The sequence below is a fragment of the Primulina tabacum genome, unplaced genomic scaffold, assembly GCF_025594145.1.
Source record: "Primulina tabacum isolate GXHZ01 unplaced genomic scaffold, ASM2559414v2 Contig1080, whole genome shotgun sequence".
Classification (NCBI taxonomy): domain Eukaryota; kingdom Viridiplantae; phylum Streptophyta; class Magnoliopsida; order Lamiales; family Gesneriaceae; genus Primulina; species Primulina tabacum.
The window spans coordinates 6,254-16,879 of record NW_027460086.1 but is presented as its reverse complement, the minus strand read 5'-3'; the positions used below and the strand labels follow the sequence as shown (position 1 = coordinate 16,879).

Sequence of the window (10,626 nt, the reverse complement as noted above, 5' to 3'; positions counted from 1 at the left end):
AAAGCCACTTGGACAAAAAAAGAAGTGACTTGGACAAAAAGAAACGAAGTGGCTTAGACAAATCTTTTTTGTCGATAACCTCAGACCAATCAATCGAATATTGATTAATACGTAATCGATCGAACACTATTTGAAAACGGCTCTTCTGCTCAGAAACGAAATGTTCCAAATCTTCCTGGAAATTCTTGCTCCCATTGGACCATTTGTATCTATATGCATCAGGATCCCCATTCATGGATCTCTCGGTTCGAGAAATCAAGATAAGAGGATCGAACCATTTCTTCTGACTCTTTTTCAAATTCGATAAAGGTTGGTTGATCGTATATTTCATTATAGTTCTATGATTCAGAGTATCCTTTCCTATTTGATCCCTTTGAATTCCATATTCGAAGTTGCGATCGGATCTATTCATTAAAAAGACTCGATTCAATATATTTCTTATGTACCCATAGGTACTATATTGGATTTGAATCAGATTTCGGATCAATCTATATTGATTGACTGCCTCCATTATGTTGTTGCTAGCAAATACCACCATTTTTTGTTTTGGATCTTTCAAATCATTCCCGCAGGAGATCCGGACCCATCTTTTTCTGATCCTTCGAGAAAAAGATTCATTCTCTTCATAAAAAATAGGAGGTAGAACCAATAAAGATTTCTTTTTCGATTCATCCCTGGCCTCATTCAAGAATTGTTTTTGATCCAATCCGTAGGAATCAATAGAAAAAGCAAATCCCTTATGATACACCAGATCCGGCTCGGTTATTGATAGAGTGAATAGATCTGCCATTTCTTGAAATCTCTCTTCTGATTCAAAATCGCGGTGTAACGTGTATCCTCCCCTGTTCCGGTCATGGAATAGATGAAATAAATAAAAAAATGGATTTTTGTTCAAGAATGAAATCTTATTGGAACTGTCCATATCCGGTTCATCCTTCAGAACCCTATCACACCCCGGATCTGATGAAATAGGATGAATTGAGACAGTATTTTGTAAATACGTAATTATCTTGAATATATTAACCAGTTCTTTCTTTTCCAATCGCCTGGAAGGGACAAAAGAAGGATCTTGTTGTTTCTTCAACAATTTCTGATCTCTAGTGGATCTCTCAGTAGGATTCGAACCCAGATGAAGTTCTGACCATCTATCAGAGAAAAAAGAACGAACGGATCTTGTAGGATTCCCAAGAAATTCTTCGATTTCTTCCGGAAGCAGATGATTAATCATCTGCTTCTCACGTTCCGTGAATAGCCGGGACATTGAGGAATATCCAGAAAGGCATTTCGGGAATCGGTCTGATTCTATCTCTGTTCCTTCCGTTTGAAGAAAGGAAGGATCCCAAAGAATCGATCTTTCTTTTAGTTGTTGAATCTCTCTTTGATTGATCAATGTGTGATATTCCGAATCCTCATTACTAATGGAATCCAAATGATCTCTGGATTGATCAGAAGATCCTTTCGGTTGGCTAGAATCCGTTACTTGAACGAAACTAGATCTTGTGGAATCATATTGAATATTTGACGATACATTCCGTACCTTTCTAAAAAACCGATCCTTGTTTACCAACCACACATTGTCTAACCAAATCAAATTCTCTCTCGATACGTTCCTCAAAAGACCTTGAGGGCTTTACCTAGAGGTAAGTCCCGGGGAAGTAGTCACATAAGTACAGCCGGGAAGCCAGACACTATTGAATTGACAGGACATACGGTAATTCTTATTTAGAAGACTAATAAGTTGTACTAGGTACCACTAAATCCATTAGTAATAGTCAGAACAAACAAGATGGGATTCGCATCTTTCTTCAAGTAAAGGCACTCAATAGGTTCAATTCTTTCATATTGACGCTTTCCCTTATCCGCAAGGTTCTCCGTTGGACTTTAAGCGAAAGAGATGCTCGGCATTGACAATATTATCTCCTATCTATCTGAACTACTCTATTCCTGGTCCCCCTAAATATATAAAAGAATATCTTCCTTTCATGGAGAAAGAAGATATTTTCAATGATATAGAGGTTTTAGCGATTAGGCAGCTTTCCTTGCTTCACGGAGCTTCAAGACTCAAACAAAAGGAACTCGCTCTACAGGACCGGCATAAGGGGTTACGTGCTACGGATTACGGACTAGATGGAATAGACTTGGATGCCCTCTCCGTCCTTTCATCTTCGGCATCTCTCTTATGAGACTTTACCGCTGCTTTAGAGACTAACGGAATAGAATAATCTAAGACTGGTAGGAAGACTTCCAGGGCTTGGCTTTCAGACTTGACACCTTGATTGGACTACCATAACAATTGATGGATAGGGGCCTATTCTAACAAAGAGCAGCTACGCACCTAACAACGTATTCGCCGATAGCAGAATCGGCTGTATTGTGCGAAAAGCTTCGTATTCACTGAACTCCTTGAGTAGAAGATGGATGTTTATCAGGGAGATCCAATGATCATGCACTGTGACAATGAAAGTGCAATCCATATAAAGGTTTGTACAGTTTTCCTTATAATAGGTACAGTTCATATGCATGTAATAGTAAAGGAGGATGCTTGCCTATTTGACTTCCTGCCATTTTCAATAGTCCTCTAAGGGAACTCTCAGGAGATAAGAAGATAACTGCTTTGTCTTTGTCCGAAGCAGGAGATGGACTAGATAGAAAGGCTTAGCAAGAAAGAGGGGGAGGGAACCGACCGGTCCAGCCCTTATGGAACAGGGAGATCGTTTAGATCATTATCATTAAGATAAGGGAACTGCTATTAACCGTTTAGCAGGAGCCTCCTTATGACTGTTATACAAGCTAGCCCAGGTATGAACTTATATACGGGATTAGAGGTATTGTTATAATTGATGGTTTTCCTTGAAGATCCTTACAACCTTTAGGAAAAACATATTCTATTGAAAGATATTAAGAAACATATGCTTATGGCTTTAGCTTTAGGAGAGGAGGACCTTCCTTAAACTGAGGGGAGAGCTATGCTACACTCTGAAAAAGACCTAGATAAGCCGTATCCAGAGGTATACGGCCTTGTCCATTCAATGGCCTGTCTATCTCTACACAACGAGTACTCTTTAATAGGAACTCGGTTAAAACGCTGGAGATAGTGGATAAATAAGCTAAAACTTCATCCAGGGTATGGCTACATGGTAGGGGAACAAACTTCATCCTGATAGAACGGATGAAGGAAGCTATTGACGAGGAATAGACGAACTTGACATCCTAAAGGAGAATGTCTGTGAGCAAACCTGCGTCCTGCTTTGATCGAAAGAGGACGGAAAGTCAATCAGATAAGAAGAGTTGGGGGGAATACCCGGAAAAGTGCTTACGGAATGAATTGAAAAAGTCTCCCCCCACTGCGCGCTAACTAGGAGGATTCCCAACATGGGAAAGTTGAGGGAAAACCAACTATCTTAGACAATAAAATACGAGAGATAAGGAAAGCAGTCTACTTGACTGTCCATCTGAGATGAGAGCAGGACGGTAGAAAGGAAGGCGAAGTCACTCGACTCTATTCCTTCTTTTGTTTAGCGGGATAAAGGCTGCATTGGATTCAATTCATTGAACTTACTTTGCCCTTGAATTATGCCTTTTTGTTCAAAACAGACTTAGTAGGCGATTATCGACCAGTGAATATCCAAAAAGCAGGGTTATTATATAGGAATAGAAGAGGCATATGCCAGAACAGGAAGAGGTTGCACGAATGAATGCACAGAGAAGGCCGGGTTCTAGGAATAATCCGGGCAACAAGCCAATATAACTAGTGGAACTTTCCCTCTAGCGTACCGAACTTGTGAAAAGCATGATTGAAGATATGCACGGACAAAAGTGGCTGCTTAGGTTGCATATAGTTGAATAGGAATCAAATCTACAGCCGCACCTCGAATAGTCTATAGATATGTTGACGGAGACCAACTTCTTATTGATGGATCTTTCGGGTCTCTTTCTCAATGCTGGAAGAAAGGCCTACTTAAATAGAAATAAAGTACCACCAGTATCCATACTCATTTATGACATCAAAAAACCGGAGATGAACTTCATCAGGCATAATATGATCCACTTGGGTTAGCAGAATATCATCAGTTGCCCACCAGTCATACCAAACCCATCACAACTTCTTCACTTGAAGCCCTTCTGTATAGCAGCAAGACCTTTGATAATTGACTTCTATATGGGGATGGGGGAAGCATGCCCAGGAGCTGGTAATTGTACCTGATTACTTCTCATCTATCTACCCCGCAGCACTTCTACTCATAACTTATCCGACCCTTTAATGAGATCCCATCCAAGTTTGCCGATAAGAGACACATTCAACTCTCTTGCTTTTCGAATTCCTAGGCCTCTTTTCTTTTGGTTTTTTCATAGCTTCCCTTTTTCTTTTAGTAGGTGAATACCCCATAATTCTTTATCAGAACCTCAAAGGAAGGATCTAGCAAGCTTGTCAACAGCCCCACATATTGAAGAAAGGAGCCAGCAGGTTTGCATTGAGTAGATCGGAATCGCAGTCACTGTGGATTGCACTAATGTGGCCCTTCCCGCCAGGTTTAAGAGCTTCGATTCCAGGTTTTTATCCCTCGCCGCCTGCGCCTTATCAATAATATAACTCTATGTGGCCTTAGAAAGTCTGCCATGAACAAGCGCCCTGGTATTTGCCTAGATTATCTGTCAAACCTAGCTCTAGAAAATGGTACGCAGTCGCTCCCTCCTTCTTCTTGAAGTAAGAGGCCACTAAGGACGATAAGGTTGACGCTTTGATTTCTGTGAATTCACCATCATCCCTGAACATGAGCAAAACTCTCTAACAGTCTTTCGCACCACTCTAGCTTGAGAGACAGTCGCCTTGGCAAATAGGATAAGATCGTCAGCGAAGAGAAGATGGGAAATCTTAGGACCCCGACTAGAAGTGGTGGCTATCGGCTTCCATTCCTTCTTTCCCACTTTCATGTCAATAAAATAAAAAGTGAGAATTTATCCATACACAGCACGAAGAGGTATGGAGACATCGGGATTGGAGGCTTTATAGGACTTCATAGACTTCAATACTTCCAAAGTTTCTTTTTTATAACATGTTAACGGTGTGAAAACAAAAAAGTTTGTGACGCTGAATTGGACTTCCGATAGATAAGATAAAATCGGAAATCCCTTTTATCTCATACTACTCTCTCGATACATAATCGATTCTTTTGGAAAAAAAAAACAATACAAAAATCTTTTTCATATCGAATTCGAAGTGCCATGCTATTATTACTTAATATTCATATGGCGAAGGCATAGTTATAGTTCTCTTTTTTCTCTCAAATAAAAAAACCTCATTGGCGCCAAGCCAAGCGTGAGGGAATGCTAGACGTTTGGTAATTTATCCTCCAGCTAGGATAAAGGATCCCATTGACGCGGCTAAGCCCATGCATATTGTATGGACCTCTGGTCGCACAAATTGCATAGTATCATAAATCGCTAATCCGGGTATTACCCATCCGCCAGGAGAGTTTATAAACAAATACAGATCTTTAGTATCATCCTCGATACTGAGATATACCATAAGACCAATAAGTTGATTCGAGATCTCGCTATTAACTTCTTGGCCTAAAAAGAGTAATCTTTCTCGATAAAGTCGATTGATTAGGGTAAAATTGTATCCCTTAAGAACCGTACGTGCACCTTTTGATGCATACGGTTCAAAAAAGATTGCGAAAAAAAAAGACTCTGATTCTTAAGAACCCAACGGGCCCTTTCCCTTCGAATCAGACAAACAAAGAAGGAAATCCCGTCGGGTTCTTACGTCTACAACTCAATTCATCCGATTACTACAGGGATGAACCTAATCCGGAATATGAACCATAAAAGAAAATACCTATTAAACCAATCACAAGAATACCAGTTACAGTACCTATTATCCAAAGAGGAATCCTTCCAGTAGTATCGGCCATTTACTCCACTTCCCTCCAATTTTATCAAGTGGTCGTGCTAGAGACATAAACAGTCATGGATAATTATGAAATGAGATCCTTCCGAATGAACTAATACAATGCCTAGAATTATTATTTATTTTCTTTCGTTTTCCTAATTGAAGAAATAATTGGAAAATAAAACAGCAAGTACAAAAATAAGTAATAATCCCCAGTAGAGACTAGTACGATTCAATTCAACATTTTGTTCGTTCGGGTTTGATTGTGTCATAGCTCTATAATTCGGGATTAGGTTTATCGTTGGATGAACTGCATTGCTGATATTGACCCCAAAAAGAAGACGGTAGGTACAGCTAGACCATGAACAGCCAACCAGCGTACTGTAAAAATGGGGTAGGTTCGATCTATAGTCATTTGATTAGGGCCTCCTAAAATGATCTACTAAATTCATCGAGTTGTTCCAAAGGATCAAAACGGCCTGTTATTAATGGAATTCCTTGGCGGCTATCTGTGAAATATTCGTTTGGCCGAGGGCTTCCAAATACATCGTAAGCCAAACCGGTACTCACAAATAACCAACCGGCAATGAATAGGGAAGGTATAGTAATGCTATGAATGACCCAATATCGAATACTAGTAATAATATCAGCAAAAGAACGTTCTCCTGTGCTTCCAGACATGCTCAACTCCACATATTCTTGTACAGTCAAAGGGGATTCGATTCCGCAAAAGATGAGATCAGTAAAAGGCAATCACTGAAATTTGATCTTTGTAGGATTATCAATATAGCGCCAAGGGCATCTTTAGAGTATACCGAATCAGTATAGCTCTCCTTCTTCTGACACAGCAACGCTATTTGCATCAGTATCGAAAGGAAGTGTGAAATAATTGATTTATTGCTTTCCTTTAACCTGTTGCTGTAAAACAATGCTGTATGTAATAGAAAATTCTTACAATGAAAGATATTTTCATATTTTCACAATTTTAAGTAGATGGGAGATCTAGAAATTTCTTTTTCATGATTGTAGAGACAGTTTTTTTCTTTGTTGGAATCCCCTTATTCCCATTTTAAGGAATTGGTTAATCGTCCAGTAACAAATACGAGTAGTAGATTTTATTCGCTGAAAGAAAGCGAAGAAAGAATAAAATAAATAGTTGTAATGAGGATATCAATCTAAATCTTGATCTATTTACAAGGATGAGGCTTTATTTTCAAATATATATGGAAATCAAAAATGCCAAAATGGTATTCCATACAAATTGAATTCACAATTAAGAATTCAAAAAGAGTTTCATTTTTGAATGAAGTTACACGATCCAGTTCGTATTATTAGTTTACGCTCAACGAATCGGTTGATAGGAATCACGCGATGGGTAGATGTTAGAAATTATGAATCGGTTTCTTTATATGTCTGGCACTTTATCTTTGTTCGTGCCGTCTATAATGATAGATGAATCAAAAACTTTCAATTGAACTTATTCTTTCAATTGTTATTTTTCTATATTTTCCTATTTTACAAAAATAGGAAACTTAGGTAAATGCTTTAGAAACATATGTCTAAAAATACCATATTTCATTTAGCCCTTTGATGCTTACTATAACTAGTTATTTCGGTTTTCTACTAGTGGCTTTAACTAGAACTTCAGCTCTATTTATTGGTCTGAGCAAGATACGACTTATTTAACTATTTGAAAGAAACAATTCATAAAAAAATCTTTCTGTGAGATTCTGTATATTCTATAGTTCCTTATCAATTGTTAATGTTTAGTCATTGAGATTCACGTCAATTCGGATTACTTTTTAGGTCTAGATATTACCTCTTTTTTTTTCTCCTTTTCAAAAAATTGAGATGATTGAAGTTTTTCTATTTGGAATCGTGTTAGGTCTAATTCCTATTACTTTGGCTGGATTATTCGTAACTGTATATTTACAATACAGACGTGGTGATCAGTTGGACCTTTGATTTATTAACATTTCTTTTTTTGATTGACCTCCTCCTTTCTTTAATTCACAGGGGGTCAAATTTGAATTACTGTGCAAGCGATTGAATCGATTTCAGTCTAATTCGATCTACGAAGAAAAAATCACGCTCTGTAGGATTTGAACCTACGACATCGGGTTTTGGAGACCCACGTTCTACCGACTGAACTAAGAGCGCTCTTTCTCAGGATAGATAAGAGACTGTAAAGAAAAGGATTCTTTTTGTAACCCTTAAATAGATAGTTTCATAAAAATGAATGATTCCGTCCAATTTGATCTCAATTGATTCCTCGTTACTACTCCTTTGAGTCGTAAAAGGTAGGGATGACAGGATTTGAACCCGTGACATTTTGTACCCAAAACAAAGGCGCTACCAAGCTGCGCCACATCCCTTCAATTGTTCTATAGTGTCATTGTAGAGAATTCCTGTCTTGTTTTCCATATCCATAGTTCTTGCAGTGAGAAACACAAAATTTCTGCCCATTTCGTCTTTTTAGTTTCATTTAACATATAATAATAATAATAAGAAAAGGAAAATCTTATGGATCATTGTACATTTCAATTTGAATTAGGGATTTCGTGTACAACTCTAAGTGGCCCTTAACTACATATGCATCTGATATATATGCATTATCTTTATTTTATGTATTACAATAAATAAAAAAGGAGGTTTTTCAATGCGAGATCTAAAAACATATCTCTCCGTGGCCCCAGTACTAAGTACGCTATGGTTCGGGGCTTTAGCAGGTCTATTGATAGAGATTAATCGTTTTTTCCCGGATGCGTTGACATTCCCCTTTTTTTCATTCTAGTTATTGACATCGGAAGGAGTGAAAAAGATTAGAGATACAATCAAATATCTGTGACTAATACTTCCCCCTCCCTTTTTTCTCTTTTTTCCATTTATTTCTTATTTTTAGAATAAGGGACGAAAGAGAAAGAATAAATGTGTATTCAACGTCTGCGAGACTCGGGTTTAGGTTCGAATTAAATAAATTAATAGAGGAACGGGGGTGGGGTAAAGTAGAAAATGCGGGTCTAGGATAAGAATACACGATCTTTAACTGCAATACCGTGCTTGGGATTGAAATCTAGTTTCACATAGTCTTACTTCTTTTTTACTACAGCTTTACTTTGATTTATTATTACTTAATATTTTTATCTTTTAGTATTGGATTTCAAGTTAGTAACTTCTCTTTTTTCCTTCTTTCCTTTTTCTTCGTTTCGAATCAAAAAAAATGGAAGAGTTAAATAAATCAAAAATCAAAAGGAGGTTCATGGCCAAGAGGAAAGATGCACGAGGAACGGTGATTTTTGAATGTACCGGTTGTATTCGAAATGGTGTTAAGAAGGCATCAACGGGCATTTCCAGATATATTACTCAAAAGAACCGGCACAATACCCCTAATCGATTAGAATTGATAAAATTCTGCCCCTATTGTTACAAACATATGATTCATGGGGAAATAAAGAAATAGATCGAACCAAGCCTTTCAAGGACAGGGGTAAAATCACGTTATATAGAACATATTCATATTTAAATCATCCTATTTTGGGTTAAAATGACAATTCAGAAATAGGATTTTCGGAATAAGAAAATAATAAATAAACTAAACAAAGAAACCATGGATAAATCCAAGCGACCCTTTCTTAAGTCCAAGCGATCTTTTCGTAGGCGTTTGCCCCCGATTCAATCGGGGGATCGAATTGATTATAGAAACATGAGTTTAATTAGTCGATTTATTAGTGAACAAGGAAAAATATTATCTAGGCGAGTGAATAGATTGACCTTGAAACAACAACGATTAATTACTATTGCTATAAAACAAGCTCGTATTTTATCTTTGTTACCCTTTCTCAATAATGAGAAACAATTTGAAAGAGCCGAGTCGACCCCTAGAACTACTAGTCTTAGAATCAGAAATAAATAGGCTTATTCTTTGTTCACTTGAATCAGAATTCCAATCCGAACTCAAACCGGGATTGGTATTTTGTTCGACAAATATGAGAATCCATATTTTATTATCGCGTGTTGTAAGAAAAAAACCGAATCTTGTCTATTTCAACTTCGACTTATTGTTAGTCCTCTTACCATACACAACTTCGAATAGTTACTTCCCCCCTTCCTTAACATAGGCCGATTCACATCCTTTTTATAGGTTTCCTCTTAAGTTTGACTACGCCCCTCAGCAAGTCTTCCAGTAAACTGGACGACTTGAGTCTGGCCGTCCTGAATGATAAGCACTGCGAAACCTAAGTTCAGTGCCTAATTTATTCTGTAGCACCCTCTCTCTATTAGAGGGCAGACTGGTGTCTTGATCGCTTGCCGTTAGTCCGTCTAGCGCCTTTCGTCATAAAGCGTGCTTTCTCACCACCTAATGATGATCAAATCACGATCCTAAGGTAGCCCCGGTTCTTATTTCATATGCAGAAACTATATGAAATCAAGACCTCGCAACTTCTTTAGTTCCAGAGGATGCAGAGCCAATTCGAATTCCTAGTTCTCTCGGATTGGGATCAGTTTTCTCTTCCTTCGTTCCTAACTCTAGTTCAGCTATTCGATCAAATGCCTCAAAGGGCTGCTTGTCCTTTTGGCTGTTCATAGCTCGAAGGCTCATGGATGGTTGTTGGGATCCCAGGGTTTAAAGTACTGATAAGGTTTGTCGTAGATAAATGGAAGTAGATCATCGAAGCAGATTGGGTGAAGGAAGTCTCTCAGATTGAATCCACAGAGAATTTCTTTCCTCACCT

At 38.0% G+C, this 10,626-nt stretch overlaps 1 non-coding gene across 1 annotated transcript; it reads right to left on the bottom strand.

The window, feature by feature from the left end:
* Window positions 1–7,980: 7,980 nt before the first annotated feature.
* On the bottom strand, window positions 7,981–8,053 carry TRNAW-CCA (transfer RNA tryptophan (anticodon CCA)). Its single transcript has one exon. It is a non-coding gene; the product is annotated as a tRNA-Trp (tRNA).
* Between the last annotated feature and the right edge of the window lie 2,573 nt (window positions 8,054–10,626).